Below are 17,962 nucleotides of genomic sequence, written 5' to 3'. Positions count from 1 at the left end.
TGGTTATTTGGCCAAACACTGAACAATGCAATTAAGCGAATGACAGGAGGAAAAGTCTGGACGGTGGCCACAGACTAGTAAGATCATCCTTCACTCAAGCCTACTGAACTTCAGAAGGTGCAGGAAGCCAAACCTTATAGGACAGGCTGCAGTGTTAACAGATCACAGTGGAGGTGTCTCAAAGTTACTTTTGACATGAAATCAAGTCCAGAGCAAGCTGCTAAGATGGCTGGAAAGTCTTTTAAAGGTGCGTCCAACCAGTGTCTTCCAGTTGGGACCAGGGGGGCTGAGTGAAATTTATGGTTGCAGCCTCCTTCTGGAGGGTTCAGAGGACAGGTGGGAGTACAATGGAGAATTCCAAAGTTGACCACTTAATTCATTTAATTTATGTTCAACAGATCTCAGAAGAGAAAAAATGTTTGCAAGATTTTCATACTGCTACAAGGCCATCATTCCAGTGATGCCGGAAACATAGAATAATCTGTGGGCCTTTCTCCCCAGTTTTTCTAGTACTTAAGGCAGGAGACTTCTGGCCTGTTTCAGTTTGAAGGAATCAAATGTGTTCATATACACCAAGAGGATGTGCAAGGCCAGTGGAATGCTTTTAAAACGCAGACTCCCCAGGTATCTTGAATGGAAGGAAGTCTTTTCTTGCATTGCAAGCCTTTCAGGATCTTCCGGGGGGTTGTGTAAGGCTGACAACAAGACTGTAGTAACCTACATTGCCTATCAAGAGAACACCAAAAGTCTTTCCTTGTTACATCTTGCAAAAAAGAACCACTTAGTTAAGGTTGGCCTTCTTGCCAAGGAAAGCAAAAGCTAATTATTGGTTCGGTTAGGTAGAATATTTTTTCTACAAGTGCCTCATACCAATATTGGCCCTATGGGGAATCCCGGCAGTAGTTCTCAGGGAGACTTCACTGAACATGCAGCTTTTGATATTTGCAACAGGATACCAATGCAAAGACTCCATCATACAAGATACGTTCACAGTGCCATGGAATTTTCTGTCTGATCTTTGTTTCTGCTCGAATGAAATCTTTCATGGCAAGGTCAGTAACAGCACCCAATCCAATGAGACTACTTTTAATAGCCTGGCTATGGAATAGGCTACACTAGAGGTGTAGGGATTCTCATCTGAGGTTGTTCAGACCTTGGTGACCAGAAGATCATCCATGAACAATTAATAGGAGAGGATATGAAAGAGGTTTGTTTTGTTAGCTCAGCGAAAGCTTTCTCTCCTGTGTTTCCTGCTCTAGCCTACATCCTTGACATTTTACAGTCAGTGCTAGAGGTTGGTCTGGCATACAACTCCAGTTAAGGTATAGATATCTACTTTATCTTTTCACTGGCTGCAGATGGATGCAAAAGCCAGTGACCAGATGCTTCTTCCAGATGACAATCTATACATGATGATCACGGTAAAACTAGTTCTCCTGACAGCAACTACTTCAGACAGAAGGATGCTGAAGATTGCAACACTTTCCTGCAAAAGCCCTTTGGTGTCTTTTTTTCTGTTCCTTTTACCAGAGATAGGGATACAACGTCTATCTCCAAAGTTCAATTTTAAAGTGGTATCCAGTTTCCAGAAAAACTTGGAAGTAGTCACTTCAAGTTTCACACGAGAGTCACTGGGTGCACAACATGAAGACTTCAGTTTTCTTACACATGGTCGAGTTATTAACAGTGTACTTGGTCAAAAGAGGAAAGTGTACAATCTTTTCATTTAGCCATTGGGCCCTCAAGAGTCATCCACTCTTGGGTTACCAGCATAGCTCCCAACTGTCCCTGATTTCGAGGGACTGTCCCTGATTTGGAGCAATGTCCCTCATTCCTCCTTCATTTTGGTCTGATCTATATAGATATCTATAAAATGCACTTTTTATCTATCAAAAAGCAATTTCCAGCACTGGACCTTTTATCCAGTTTCTAAATTGCTGCATTTGTAAATTCCAAAAGCCAATATAAAGGAATAGTAGTGGTGTAAAAATCTCCTTTTAAGGGGGCATGGCGAGGGGTGTGTCCTATGCCTGCATACTTCTGCTGATAGGTGTCCCTCATTCGCATCTCAAAGTTGGAAGGTATGGTTACCAGGGTGATTGGCATGCAGAAAGTATGCTTTTCTGCAACAACTGCAAGCCTATTTGATGAGAGGGGTGGCAGCCTTTGGGGCAGTTCGGCCAGGATTGCTTGGAAGATATAGGTAAGGGCTAGCTTGAAGGTCTGGTGCCTTCATTCAACCTTACAAGCTAATATGTGACCAGCAAGTTTCGGACAACTTTAGCAGCTTTCTTTGATTGTCAGTGTCTCTTTTTGTTTGTTCTCTCCCGCCCTATATCAGCTTTGGTATATCCCATTGTGTGCTGATAGGAGGTGGGCCAGGAAAAGGGAACATTGTTATCAAATACTTACTGTAATTTTCCTTTCCTGGCCCATCCTCACATCAGCACAGGACTTCCACCCTAGTGGCCTGTCGCAGGCTAAGTTATCGAACATCCTAGTTGGGGGAGGGGCTGTCTTTATTTTCAGCTAGATGCAGGTGGTCATGTGGGGCTCCGGAGGAGGTGTTAACCCATTGTGTGCTGACGTGAGGATGGGCCAGGAAAGGAAAATTACAGTAAGTGTTTGATAACAATTTTCCCTTATATATACACTATCTCACAAAAGTGTGTACACCTCTTAAATTTTTGGAAATATTTTATTATATCTTTTCATGTGACAACACTGAAGAAATGACACTTTGCTACAATGTAAAGTAGTGAGTCTATAGCTTGTATAACAGTGTAAATTTGCTGTCTCCTCAAAATAACTCAATACACAGCCATTAATGTCTAAACCGCTGGCAACAAAAGTGAGCACACCCCTAAATGAAAATGTCCAAATTGGGCCCACTTAGCCATTTTCCCTCCCCAGTGTCATGTAACTTAGTGTTACAAGGTCTCAGGTGTGAATGGGGAGCAGGTGTGTTAAATTTCGTGCTATCGCTCTCATGCCCCGTACACACGGTCGGACTTTGTTCGGACATTCCGACAACAAAATCCTAGGATTTTTTCTGACGGATGTTGGCTCAAACTTGTCTTGCATACACACGGTCACACAAAGTTGTTGGAAAATCCAATCGTTCTAAACGCGGTGACGTAAAACACGTATGTCGATACTATAAACAGGGCAGTGGCCAATAGCTTTCATCTCTTTATTTATTCTGAGCATGTGTGGCACTTTGTCCGTCGGATTTGTGTACACACAATCGGAATTTCCGACAACGGATTTTGTTGTCAGAAAATTTTATATCCTGCTCTCAAACTTTGTGTGTCGGAAAATCCGATGGAAAATGTGTGATGGAGCCTACACACGGTCGGAATTTCCGACAACAAGGTCCTATCACACATTTTCCGTCAGAAAATCCGACCGTGTGTACGGGGCATAACTCTCTCATACTGGTCACTGGAAGTTCAACATGGCATGTCAGAGGAGTTCTCCGAATAGATTGGCTATTGGGCGCTCCAGTGTGTGCCGGTTCACGCCGGTCCGCGCCGCTGTGCGGGCGCGCATGGCGCTTGGCGCCAGCTGACCTATTTAGTCTGCTGGAATCTTCTGCTCGGTGCTGTTCGATCTGCAGCTCCCAGTTCCTGACTTCCTGTTTCCTGTTTGCTTCCTGTTTGCCTGTTTGATCACCTAAGTGACCCCGGCCTGCCTTTGGACTCCTCTTGTTATCCACCTGCACCTGACCACGGCTTTCCTTGACTACGACTCTGCCTACTCTTTTGTACCACGCTGCCCGCCTGCTGCCAACCCTGCCTGTGACCCGGACTTTGAGCCTGCCTGGTCCTCTGTACCTCGCTTACCGTTTGTTGCCAACTCTGCCTGTGACCGGACCAGCCCACTTTGCTCCTGCTCTGCACCAGCTGCCTATACCCTTACTTTCTAGGACTTCCAGACCATATGCATCAGGATCCTGGGCCTTACCTCCGCAAGTCACCTGCCAGGCTCTCTTACCACTCTGCGCTCCTGTGCCTTCTGTTTACACTACCAGGGGCCGGGAACCAGATACATACGGGAGGCCTCCCCTGCTATACCGGGTTCGTCAGTCAGGTACGTGTAAGTCTGACAGTATCGGACAGCCATGTCCGAGCCCGAGCAGGGATCTTCTCGCATGGAGGAGCTATGCAGACACCTGGCAGGTCTCACTCAAGCTGTAAAGAGCCTTCAGGAAGGCTACACTAGGCTGGAAGAAAGAGTCCAGGTGCTCTCCTCACCTGCTAGCCCTCTAGCTGCTTCTGCTACTGGACTCTCATCTCCTCCCTCTGTGGTCATGCTTCCTCCTGAGCCAAGGGTTCCTGCATCCGACAGATTTTCCGGTGATCGTAGCAAATATCGATCCTTCCGCAATGCCTGTGAATTATACTTTGCTCTGTTACCACGAACCTTCTCCTTGGAAGCAACGAAGGTGGGCTTTGCAATTTCTCTCCTATCCGGCGAACCACAGACCTGGGCCCACCGTCTCCTGGAACAGAAATCAGCATCTCTAGACAACCTGGATGCATTCTTTGCTGCCATGTCCCAATTGTATGAGGACCCCCAGTTGAAAGCCACCGCTGAGTCCGCTTTGCACGCTCTACAACAAGGGCGTAGACCCGCGGAAGATTACGTCCTGGAATTCAGGCGTTGGAGTTCAGACACGGATTGTAACGACCCGGCTCTGCGTTACCAATTTTGCATGGGTCTTTCCGATCTGCTTAAGGATGAGTTGGCGCGGGTTGGAGTACCACAAACATTGGAGGACCTTATCAACCTGTCCATTCAGATAGACCGGCGCCTCAGAGAGCGCCGCTCTGAAAGAACCACCAGTCAGTTCCGTCCTACCTGGGTCCTCCCAAAGGTCCCTAGTGCCACCAGCTCTGTCGGCCCAAGCCCTCGTGTACCTCCTACTTCGGTCCTTGATGCCCCTGAGCCAATGCAGCTTGGCCTTCTCCGACCATACCTCAGGTCTGAAGAGCGACAGCGTCGACGGGTCAACAATCTATGCATGTACTGCGGAGAGTCAGTGCCCTAACAAGATATGTAAGTCTTTTTCAGCCTCTACTAAGTGTGCTCTTGTCATGTGTAATCCTGCTAATCATTTTGCTCTCCCCATTGTTCTACAGCTTCCAGGACAGGATCTTACAGTCTCGGTCATAATTGACTCCGGAGCTTGTAGCTGTTTTATAGACCTAACCTTTGCCGCTAACCACCGCATTCCTCTCCAAGCAAAATCACAGGGACTTGCAGTCCATCTCGCTGATGGTTCCACTCTCAGCTCTGGTCCCGTCACCCAGGAGACTATTCCTCTGTTGGCCATCATGGGTACTCACCATCGAGAATTCCTTTGTTTTGATGCGATTGAGCGGACATTGATCGGACATTCCGACAACAAAATCCTAGGATTTTTTCCCGACGGATGTTGGCTCAAACTTGTTTTGCGTACACACGGTCGCACAAAGTTGTCGGAATTCCCGATCGCCAACAACGCGGTGACGTCAACCACGTACGATGAGACTAGAAAAGGCCAGTTCAAAACCAAGCGCAGCACCCTTTGGGCTCCTTTTGCTAATCTCGCGTTAGTAAAAGTTTGGTGAGAGACGATTTGCGCTTTTTCAGACTCGTGGCTTTCAGATCGTTTTCTGCGGTTCAGCTTGTGCTTGTGGGTTTGTATCTGCTGTTCAGTGTGTGCAAGCAAGTTCCGCGTGACTTAGTCATTGTGTTTTTGTTCGTTCGTTACTGCTTTTCAGGTCGCTCTTCACAGGCCTTGCTGTTCTTCAGTGTGTTCTGTTACTTCGTTCTGAGCAGCCGACCGTTTTCTAGCCATGTTGCGCATACATACTCCTCGTAGAGTTCGAGCTGTGCGGGGGCTTGGTGTTGGGGTCCTGACCTTGACACAAGTCCAGTCCATGAACAGGGTGGGGAGGAGTTCATGGACCAAGAATTGGTTGCTTCAGCGTGACCAGTTCTCTCATATGCCTTTGCTCCGTGAGATCCGTGAGAATAATCCTGATGATTTCAGGAACTTTCTCAGGATGATGGACCCAGTATTTCACCGTCTGCTGGCTTTGCTGACCCCCTATATCAGCAGGCAAGATACCTGCATGAGGCAAGCCATCACTGCGGAGCAGAGGCTCGTCGCTACCCTGCGGTACTTGGCGACAGGGAGAAGCCTGCAAGGCTTGAAGTTCTCGACAGGCATCTTCCCCCAGGCTCTGGGGATCATTATCCCAGAGATCTGTTCTGCCATCATCCAGGTCCTGCAGAAGGAGTATATGAAGGTAAGATTTTTATCCTTTAATATCACATTTTATTGTATATAATGTTTGCTAATATATTGTATTTCTCTCCTCATTCCCAAATTACCATGATTGTAATATGCCGTGAATGTCCCCTTTGTTCTCATGCATGCTGGAATTTTATGTAATTATTTTTTTAGTCCTTCATACATATTTGCCTTCACTAACCTCCCCAGCATGTTCTCCTGCCCTATATTCACCTCATGTAGTCACTTAACAATGTATTTTGTCAGCTCCATAGTAGTGCTTTACCCCAAACACCCCAGAGTGCCAGAGGCTTTTTTGTGGTGTCCCCAAATCATTTTTATTAACCCTCCCCCCAACTGCTAAGTCAGCTGATCCCAGTTCTCTATCTATCCTCAATCATCTATCTGCTGACTTTGCCAAACCTATACACACTATACCCATCTCCTTTGTGCTCAGATGTATGGATGAATTACCCAAAGCATGTAGTGCAAGGGCCTGCCTGTATACTTTCAAATAGTACTGTTTAAAGTTTTTGTATCCTATTATTATCTTGATAGGTAATAGCAGAATGTCCAAATGTGCTCAAATGTGTACAGTGTGTATTTATATGTTTGTAGTATGACACTTCTTACCTGTCCAGTGGTCTGCCAATAGTGTAACTAAGGAGGGGCTGTTTCAAGTAATACCCATTATTTAGGCATTCATCTCTCAATGAATTGGAGAGGGTTACCTGTCCAAGATTCCCCCCCTATAATGTTAGAAATGGCCCATGAGAGGGGGGGAGGGGGAATATGATAGGTGTACCTTATACTTTGGTGTTGTAAAATTCCCCTTAATAAATGTTATCTGGAGGTTGGCCAAGAATGTTTGTGTCTAATCTGCTTGCCATGTTTATGTGCAAAAATAGTAATTTTTTTTGTTTTCCTCAATAGTTTCCTTCCACGCCACAGGAATGGCAGACTGTGGCCTCCCATTTTGCCCAGCGGTGGGACTTTCTTAACTGCGGAGGGGCAATTGATGGGAAACACGTCCACATCGTCCCAACACCCAACTCGGGTCGTACTATTATAATTACAAGGGGTTCAATAGTATTGTGTTGTTGGCGGTGGTGTCGGCTAATTACGACTTCCTGTATGTGGACGTGGGGAAGAATGGCCAGATGTTCGATGGTGGAGTCATCGCCCAGACGGAGTTTTACAGGCGTCTCCAGAATGGCAGCTTGGACTTGCCACCTCCAGAAGACAATGTGAAAGGACTCCCATTCGTCTTCATTGCGGATGAAGCATTTGCGCTGGGGGACCATCTTATGCGGCCATTCCCAATGAGGACCCTCACCCCGGAACAGAGGGTTTTTAATTACCGGCTGGCCAGAGCCAGAAGAGTGGTGGGGAACACATTTGGAATCATGGCCAGCCGGTTCCGCCTATTTCTGACACCCATCCATATGGTGAAGTATAAACTTAATCATCTAATCCTGGCGTGCTGTGTTCTACATAACTTTTTACGTCAACATTCTGCCAACTATGCTGGCTCACTTGGGCCTGAGGCTGGAATTGTACATGAAACAAGCCTGACGGCGCTTGAAAGTGGCCGTCCTGGCTTGCCCTCCCTGAGTGCCCGTGATGTCCGGTTAAGATACCTTGAGTTCTTTGCGGGTAGGGGGGCCATCAATATGCCAGACAATTTGTGAAGCCTTTATCAAATAAAAAAAAAGCTAATATTTGGTGACATTTACTGCTTGTGTTTGTTTTAGCTGGACCATGACAGCAATGTGGGGAGTCCTGAAAATGGCGTGATTGTGTAACCTTATACAAAGCACTGTTGGGTGTTATGTACTAAAGGCGTAGACACTTTGCACTACAAGTGCACTTGAAACGGCACTGAAACTGCACTTGTAGTGCAAAGAGGATTTGCCCTTAGGAAATAACCCCCATTTTCACAGAAAACAGCAATTACATCACCACAAAAGTTTTGGAGCGTTGAGACAATAATCCACACATTCTTGATAACAATCTTTTTAATACCTGCACAATCACATGTGCATTTAGAAAAGGTTTTTTAAAACAAACCAACATGTTTGTTGTATAACAATTTTTGGGGTGGCATTATCAAAAATAGAAATGTCCATTTAAGATAAAACAGGCATGTGTAAAACCAACAAGAAAGACAAAAAGTTTGAACTTACAAAGTTCACGTATGGTAAAACTTGAAGGCAATATCAGACATGAGTATTTAGGAACTGTGTTTGATATTGCGTTCAGATGGGGTGAAGTCACCCCTTGAAAAGCCAAATTTGGAAGATGCACACCAATTTACGAATGTCAACATGTGCTAGCTGCCATCATGGGGGATCAAGGGACGTGTTTTGGGGGAGCAACCCCTTCCTCACAGCTACTTTATTATTGAGGAAGGGGTTGCACCCCCAAAACGCGTCCATTGATCTCCCGTGATGGCAGATAGCACATGTTGGCACACTGTGCATCCTCCAAATTTGGCTTTTCTAAACATCGCTAAAACATTTTTAAGATTGTAGCACACAAAAAAAGTGATTTTGAGGGGTTTTAAATTCGCCCCAAAACATCAATGATGTTATTATTTTTTTGAATAACATCATTGATTTTTTTCTTGAGGTTTTCCAATTCTAAATTACACCCCATGATCTCCCCGATCAGGATCTGGGCACTTTCTGATGTGAAAGGATCTCGATCCACAACATCACGATCACCTAAAAAGAGAGAAACCAAACAAAAACAGGTATCAAAAATCTGCCGGCATCCATCTCTTACCTGACTCTGTGGTCGCAGACACTCACCTGTTGTGGTGTCAATTTTCACAATGTCTTCTTCCTCCTCCTGCTCTTCTTGGGTCGGGGGTATTTCCCCTTCTTCCAGAGGTGGGGGGCCTGTGGTCTCCTCGGATGAGGGGTGTCCTCCGAGTCTTTTCTCCCCTATGTAAAACAAAAATGGTATAATTAGCACACAGATATTTGATGGCCGAAATCCAAAGATGAAACATTGCTTGGAAGTGGGGTACAATTTGGGCAGAGTTCCAAGATTTAGCATTTTTATTGTCCTTTGTCAAGCTACAATACTTTACCTGTTTTGTACAAGCTTCACAGATGGAGACCCCCCTATAGTATACACTGGAGCACCTGTGTGGGCCCCCTAATAAAAAGGGTGTTCTTGTGTCCCACACTAGTGCTCCAACGTCCAGATGTCTAAACAGCTGTTGAGTGTCCTCTCCTTACACAGAATCTAGTTTGCATTTCATTCTAGTAACAAACCCATCTACACAACCAAATATTTTTCATACAAATAGGCCCTAAAAAATGTTGGCAAATGCATATGGCCTAAACAATGGTGTTTTATAGGCCGAAAGAAAAATGTTTGATACAAATGAATAATGGGCCCATGAACATTAAAGTTGCCATTTTAAACCGTACAACACTTAAGAAAAGCATATGGAGCAGCAAAAACTTAATAAAGACAAAAAGAATAGGAACACAGCACAACTACTTACTTTTTTGCAGCACTCTCCGGATCTTTCTGTACTGCTCGGGCTCTCTTAATTTCAGGTCCGATCACCGCTTCCTGAGCTGATCTTTTGATAGTCGTACCCCGAAATTCCGGTGCAGACTTTTGACCACTTTCGCCATGATCTTGGCCTTTCTGATATTGGGGTTGGGGTAAGGTCCATACTTCCCGTCATAGTCGGCCTTCTTCAGGATGTCGACCATCTCCAACATCTCCCCAAAGGACATATTTGTGGCCTTAAATCGTCTCCTTCTGGATCGGGATGTTTCCGGATCCGGGCTTTCCTCCTCCTCGTTGCTATAATTAGCACGCACCCGCTCTGACTCCGCCATGTGCTCTTCACCCACTGCGCCAAACAAAAAGGGGCGGGGAATAGACTAGAAAGAACGTCAGGGGCGGGCGGAGTTACACGCATGCGCAGTGTGTATAAAGCGTAACACGCGTGCGTATTACGTACGATCTGTGAGCGGAGGAAGAAGCATTGGAGGCGCCGATTGTAATAACAAAGGTAAGAGACAAACTTGGGCCTATACTGCTTCTAGATTGAGGCCTATATTGTAACAAGATTAGGAGAGTTTTGGCTGACATTAGGGTTTGTCTTGTGTTGTGTCTTGCAGTTAAAATGGATATTTTGAATGATACAGACTTCATGGCAATATTCATTGACATGTTCAGGGAGCTGCCTTGTCTGTGGGAGATAAACCACCCACATTATAGGAACCAAACAAAGAGGAAGGCAGCGCTGGATCAATTGTTGGAAATTGTGAAGCAGGTGATCCCCACGGCAGACATCACATATTTGAAGATCCTAACTGGTGGCCTGAGGAGCACATATGTAAGGGAGCGCCAGAAAGTCCAGGATTCGCAGAGATCCGGAGCAGCAGATGACATCTATGTCCCCAGGATGTGGTACTATGACAGGCTGCATTTTCAAGCAGGTCAGACTGAACCCAGGTCATCACTCTCCAGTCTTCCTTCCAAGCTTCCTTTCCCTCCAGCTGAGGCTTCTGCCGCCCAACCTGGGCCTTCCAGGCAACAACATGTGGAGGAGCCCAGATTGAGCCAGGTATAGCATTCCTCTAAATATTTCAGGTTGTCCAATCAATGATGTTAACTAGATGTTAGTTTGGAGTACTAATTTATGATTGTGATTGATGATGCAAAACATTACAACCATGTCCCTTTTTCATACACAGGGAAGTCTCAGCCAGGAGGTGGCCGAGCCGAGCAGGCTGCCTGATATGCAGGTCCCTCCCCTACACCCACAAAGAGGAAGTGGCAGGAGGAGGAGTACCCTAGAGGAGGCTGCCATAGGCCTCTTTTGGAAGGCTACAGAGACCCTGGGAGCACCACACTGTGGAGGAGGACTTTGCTGGCATAATTGCCTGTAAAATGCAGCAGATGGAGGAGGGCCAACAACTCATGTGTGAGTCATTAATTTTGGAGGCTCTCAATAAGGGGTTGAGGACCCAAATAACATCTGATACCCACCTTTGTGACCTCACACATGGTCCTCCTTCTCCTCCAGGTCCTCCTCTTCCTCCTCCTTCTCCTCCAGGTCCTACTAGTCCGCCTCCTCCTCCAGGTCCTACTCCTCCTCCAGCCACATCTCCAACAGCAGAGCCACAGCCAGGAAGGAAGACCAGAAAGTGATGGCCCTGGGTTCAGTCTGGTCGGCCAAAAGATGCAGCCTCTTGTGGTACCACAGCCAGGGGACACAGATGTCATCTGCTGCTTTCCGGATCTCTGGGACTTCTGGACCAGACTGCACTCCCTTACATATGGACTCCTCAGGCCACCAGTTTTGATGTTCAAGAATTGATGTCTGCCCTGGGGGTCCAAGGCTTTGCTAACTTCACCTGTTTATCCAGCGTTGCCTCCCTCTTTGTTTGGTTCTGATCCCTTAATAAAGGATTTTTGGTTTCAATTATACTTGCCTATGTGTGTTTTCCTTCTAAAAGGACAGTTTGTTTGTGAGGAGGCAGGTACATTTCAAAAATACAATGTGAAATTAACAAGGGACACCAACACCAAAAAATCTCCTTGAGATTAAATAATACAAGATAATAATGGTGTTGTGGTAACTCGATACACAAAACACACACAAAAATATTCTGGAGTAAAACTAAAAATAAAATAAAACAAAAATCAGCCTTTGAAAAAATACAAACCTAAAATAAAAAATAAATCTGCCTTTAAAAAAAAAAAAACAAAAAAAAAAAAAAACAAACATATTTTTGTCAGATGTGACAAATCAAAATATATTAAGGGAATCCCGATAAATAATAAAGAAATAAGTTTGTGAGAAGTCTGTGTGAATATGAGCAGCAAAACTACTTAATTCTGCTCACATTATAAAGAAGAAGAGAGTGCGCTGTATTAAACCATTTTTAACATTGCAGCGTGACGAAAGTGCTGTATCCATTGCGAACGCTAAGTTTACCAGACCGAGCTGTTCCGTCTCGGAATTTCTTCTGAGCATGCGTGGCACTTTGTGCGTTGGAAGAGGCCACACGCGGTCGGAATTTACGCGATCGGATTTTGATGTTGGAAAATTTTATAGCCTGCTCTCAAACTTTGTGTGTCAGAAAATCCGATGGAAAATGTCCGATGGAGCCCACACATGGTCGGAATTTCCGACAACACGCTCCGATCGGACATTTTCCATCGGAAAATCTGACCGTGTGTACCTGGCATAAGAGTGGCAGTACTGGAACTTTGCCATGATCATAAGTTAGCGGGGCATTTTGGCGTACTGAAGACAACAGAGCTGGTGCAACGTACATTTTTGTGGCCCCAACTGGTAAAGGATTGTAAAAGTTATGTGGAGTCTTGCACCACCTGTGCTCGGAGCAAGAATAGTCGGACAAAGGCTTGGGATCTACTAAAACCTCTACCCGTTCCAGAAAGACCCTGGAAAATGATTGCGATGGACTTCATCATAGAACTCCCCCTGGCAGAGGGTTTTTCCACCATTTTTGTCATTGTAGATAGACTGGCTCATTTTTTACCCATAAAAGGTACACCTTCTGCCGTGGAAACTGCAAAAATTGTTGTCAGAGAAATCGTAAGATTACATGGAGTACCATCAAGTATAGTCTCCGATAGAGGTGTGCAGTTCACTTCCAGGTTCTGGAAGGCTCTCTGTGGGTCACTTGAAATTGAGTTGGTGTTCTCATCTGCCTATCACCCCCAGACAAACGGGCAGACAGAGAGAACTAACCAAACCCTGGAGCAATACCTCCGATGCTTTTCCACCTTCTCACAGAACGATTGGGTCTCTCTGCTGCCTATTGCTGAGTTCGCATACAACAACTCTGTGCACTCAGCTATTAAACAGACACCATTCTTCGCCAATTATGGCTTTCATCCGTCATTCCTGCCTGAAACCTTACCCGAGTGCTCTATTCCTGCAGCTTCTGAAACAATGGACTTCTTTGTCACCAATAATAAATTACTACGCGAAACCATGGCTAAAACCCAAGAATATAATAAAAGGATGTTCGATAGGAAGAAGCGTGGAGAACTCATTCTGGAACCTGGCAACCAGGTTTGGTTGTCCACCCTCAACTTAAAGTTGGCCTGTCCCTCAAAGAAGTTAGGTCCCAAATTCATGGGTCCCTTTCCAATCAAAAGGAATATTAATGATGTGACCTATGAACTGGATCTACCCAATACATTAAAAGTTCACCCAGTCTTCCACGTATCCTTGCTGAAACCTGCTATTCCCAATTCCTTTTTGGGTCGTAATACCGGCCCACCTGAACCTGTAATTGTGGACAATGAGACAGAGTTTGAGGTGGAAGCAATGCTGGACTGCAGGAAGAGACATGATCAAGTCCAATATTTGATCAAATGGAGGGGGTATGGACCAGAAGATAACTCCTGGGAACCAGAAGGCAATCTGCATGCTAAGGAACTTTTAAGAGACTTCTGGAATGCTCACGCTGATAGACTGGCCCAGATGGGTGTCCGGAGGCCGCCCTTTAGGAGGGGGCACTGTCAGAGGAGTTCTCTGAATAGATTGGCTATTGGGCACTCCAGTGTGCGCCGGTTCTCGCCGGTCTGCACCGCTTGGTGCCAGCTGCCCTATTTAGTCTGCTGGAATCTTCTGCTCGGTGCTGTCCGATCTGCAGCTCCCAGTTCCTGACTTCCTGTTTCCTTCCTGTTTGACCCCGGCCTGCCTTTGGACTCCTCTTGTTATCCACCTGCATCTGACCACGGCTTTCTTTGACTACTACTCTGCCTACTCCTTTGTACCACACTGCCCGCCTACTGCCAACCCTGCCTGTGACCCGGACTTTGAGCCTGCCTGCTCCTCTGTACCTCGCTTACCGTTTGTTGCCAACTCTGCCTGTGACCGGACCAGCCCACTTTGCTCCTGCTCTGCACCAGCTGCCTAGACCCTTACTTTCTAGGACTTCCAGACCATACGCATCAGGATCCTGGGCCTTACCTCCGCAAGTCACCTGCTAGGCTCTCTTACCACTCTGCGCTCCTGTGCCTTCTGTTTACACTACCAGGGGCCGGGAACCAGATACGTACGGGAGGCCTCCCCTGCTATACCGGGTTCGTCAGTCAGGTACGTGTAAGTCTGACATGGCACCTCATGGCAAAGAACTCTGAGGATCTGAAAAAAAAAGAATTGTTGCTCTACATAAAGATAGCCTAGGCTATAAGAAGATTGCCAAGACCCTGAAACTGAGCTGAAGCATGGTGGCCAAGACTATACAGCGGTTTAACAGGACAGGTTCCACTAAGAACAGGCCTCCCCATTGACCAAAGAAGTTGAGTGCACGTGCTCAGCCTCATATCTAGAGGTTGTCTTTAGGAAATAAACATATGAGTGCTGCTAGCATTGCTGCAGAGGTTGAAGGGGTGGGGGTCAGCCTGTCAGCGCTGAGACCATATGCCGCACACTGCATCAAATTGGTCTGCATGGCTGTGCCCCAGGGCAGTATTCTAGCATTATAACGACCCCAAACACACCTCCAAGATGACCACTGCATTGCTAAGGAAGCTGAGGGTAAAGGTGATGGACTGTCCAAACATGTCTCCAGACTTAAACCCAATTGAGCATCTGCGGGGCATCCTCAAATGAAAGGTGGAGGAGTGCAAGGTCTCTAACATCCACTAGCTCCGTGATGTCGTCATGGAGGAGTGGAGGAGGACTCCAGTGGCAACTTGTGAAGCTCTGGTGAACTCCATGCCCGAGAGGGTTAAAGCAGTGCTGGAAAATAATGATGACCACACAAAATATTGACACTTTGGGCCCAGTTTGGACATTTTCATTTAAGGGTGTACTCACTTTTGTTGCCAGCGGTTTAGACATTGACTGTGTGTTGAGTTATTTTGAGGGGACAGCAAATTTACACTGTTATACAAGCTGTACACTCACTACTTTACATTGTGGCAAAGTGTCATTTCTTCAGTGTTGTCACATGAAAAGATAGAATAAAATATTTCCAAAAATTTGAGGGGTGTACTCACTTTTGTGAGATACTGTGTGTGTGTTATATATATATATATATATATATATATCTCTATATATCCTGCATTCAGTGTAGCCTATATATACAGTGCATTTGGTGGTGTATAGTTTATAATACACTTCAGGTGGTGTGAGGGGTGTAAAAATGTGAGGGGTGTACTCACTTTTGTGAGATACTGTACGTGTATATATACTGTATGTATGTATATTTCACGGAAGAGAAAAAGGAGGGAGGGTGCCTATTCAACTATATCATGATTGTTGCCAACATCCCCAAAGTCAGAATATATAAAGGAAATTACCCCCAAAAAGGTTAAAGGGACTTTAACGGCAACTCATTTAGAATTTAAAATTTATTTTATTAAGTAGAAAAGGTGTGTGTGTATATATATATATATATATATATATATATATAATCTCTCTCAAAACAAGACATGTAACAAGGAAAACAAAAACAATGTCATACAATCTATAAAAAAACTATACAACGATATACTGTATGTGCAAGGTTTGAAAGACTATGTTCAATGGTCTTGCCACGAAATCTTACGCGTTTCGGGACTTAAATATAATGTCCCTTCATCAGAGACGGAACGTGGATCATAGACCTATTATACAATGAAATAATAATAAAATAAGTACAAAAAACAATCATGTATAAATGTCATTTGGTCCATTGTGACCGTAGATAAAAAGAGCACAACCTACCAATGCATAACAGTAACGGAGCATCTATGTCAGAATCGCTGCAGTAACGGTGTCAGATACCCCAGGTCTGGCAGATGAAACAAAGACCTGAAAGCATCGGCTGGCCCAACTCTATCCACACTGATCCAACCCACGAACATAAGGGGGCATCCCGCAGCTCCGCCAAAATAGACTGCAACCAAGTCGCAGGTACTACAACATTCCGTATCACCTGCGAAATAGAAGCATGTGCTATATAGTGAAGACTTGCCAAAGGCTCATAAGCGGTTCAGGAAATTAGAAAATCAAAAGACAAAGGTGGGGGTAGGTAAGAGGGCTGTGTTCATACCAGGATGTTCATAGGTCAGGCCACAACAGTCTGCATCACCATAAGAGAGAGGAAAATGTTGCCGAGTATGTGCAAGCACAGATCGAACCAGGGCATTAACCCATATGAGGGCTAGGTCTGTGAACAAAGCAGAGGGGGGATAAGATAGTAATGGCAACCCTGAGAATATCAAATTCAATGAACAAACAGTATGGCTGGGTCACAGCCATCCGAGGTTAGTACTTACAACAAAGTGTAGTGTGGAGTCTTGGTGAGGCATGGGTAGATTGCAGGAGCGTCCGGGCCGGTCACCGCCCAGTGCGGTAGTGATGAGCTCGTTCAGGTGCATCACTAGAATATAAGGAGACTGGGAGGGCGTGGTATAGCGTGACGTGTGTCTAATCAGCGCAGCGTCATCGCATCAATCATACAGTGGAGGTGTGTGAGGGGGGAGCGGTCGCGTCATAACATCACGCCCACTGCACGTTCCCGTAAGGCAGAGCTTGGTGGTTGCCTGGCAACATACCAGGCAACTGGGAGGGCGTGGTGTGGCGTGGTGTGCGTCTAAACAGCGCAACGTCGTCACCTCAATCACACAGTGGGAATGTGTGAAGGGGGAGCGGTCGCGTCATAGCGCCACGCCCACTGCACGTTCCCGTACTCAGGACGAGAAACAACGTGTGGCTGACAGGCAGCCCCGCCCACCAAGCAAAACCACAACAGAACAGACGGAGCAGCAAGGCATAGTTTAGTGGTTGCCTGGCAACATACCAGGCCAATGCTATCTCATAGGGATTCGGGGAGATTATTTAAGCCTCAAAGAGCAGTTCATTTAGAGCAATGCTCAAGTAGAACTGGATACTATATCGCCTGTGCAGCCCGGTCTGGGATTAACCCATTAGGACAGAAGAGCCTGACAAACTCAATGTGTGGTTTACATAGCCACACTATTTTAACCCCTTAGAACCTGAAGCCTCAAAATATTCCAGTAGTAAGTGCAGTACAGGAGTAAGACAGAGTATGTTTGTTTGTGTATACCTGGCAGGACCTCAGGGGTCCCCCCAAGAGACACAATCCCACTCAGAGTAGAGGGAGGGACCGTGGTGGGAACAGGATCCCGAGCCGCCGCTGCACGGCCCACCCCACAGAAAAATCTGAGAGGGGGGTCATGCAAAGGCAGCCCACCGACACAGAAAAGGCCGACGGGCGGACCACCCGCCACAAACTTGCTGCTAAAGTGTCCGCCAGAAGGCCAAAAAGAAGGGCCCCCCATAGGCCCACCAAAAGGAGGCCCGGGGGGCCCCCCCTGCGCCGGGTGGGACAGGGAGGGGTCAGCCGAACCTAAGACAACCGTACGCCCATGGATCCAACATGAAATGCTCCGACATCAGCAGAGTACAGGGGTCATTGACAAAACATCATATATGTAAATTGTACATCATAGACACATAGCCTGGCAGTTAGATTTTCTAGAGACTGAAAAAGATGATAAAGAACAGCCATAAAGTGATGATATACATTTATGGTTGAAGCATGGATGGGTAGTGACTATGCGGGGGGTCTGTAAGAAGGAACTATAGGTCCCTCTCACAAAGACCAGATGTAAAGCCCTCCAAGAACGGTCTGTAGCTGAACTGCT

General features: G+C 46.0%; 1 long non-coding RNA gene across 2 annotated transcripts in view; it reads right to left on the bottom strand.

Moving 5' to 3' along the window:
* The window catches only part of LOC141134589 (uncharacterized), a 72,441-nt gene extending 55,617 nt beyond the window's left edge, over positions 1 to 16,824 (bottom strand). Inside the window, exons 1-4 of one of the 2 annotated variants that reach the window (XR_012243221.1) lie at positions 16,571 to 16,816; positions 16,345 to 16,461; positions 16,017 to 16,227; positions 15,689 to 15,916 (exon numbers count right to left, since the gene is read on the bottom strand). This is a non-coding gene — a long non-coding RNA (uncharacterized lncRNA). Of the gene's footprint in view, positions 1 to 15,688; positions 15,917 to 16,016; positions 16,228 to 16,344; positions 16,462 to 16,570 lie in introns of those variants that run through there. The other variant, XR_012243222.1, reaches the window with a different exon arrangement.
* Between the last annotated feature and the right edge of the window lie 1,138 nt (positions 16,825 to 17,962).

Source organism: Aquarana catesbeiana, linkage group LG03 (assembly GCF_042186555.1).
Source record: "Aquarana catesbeiana isolate 2022-GZ linkage group LG03, ASM4218655v1, whole genome shotgun sequence".
In the NCBI taxonomy this organism is placed as follows: domain Eukaryota; kingdom Metazoa; phylum Chordata; class Amphibia; order Anura; family Ranidae; genus Aquarana; species Aquarana catesbeiana.
The sequence above is the reverse complement of the archived record's forward strand: the minus strand, read 5'-3'. Positions and strand labels throughout refer to the sequence as shown.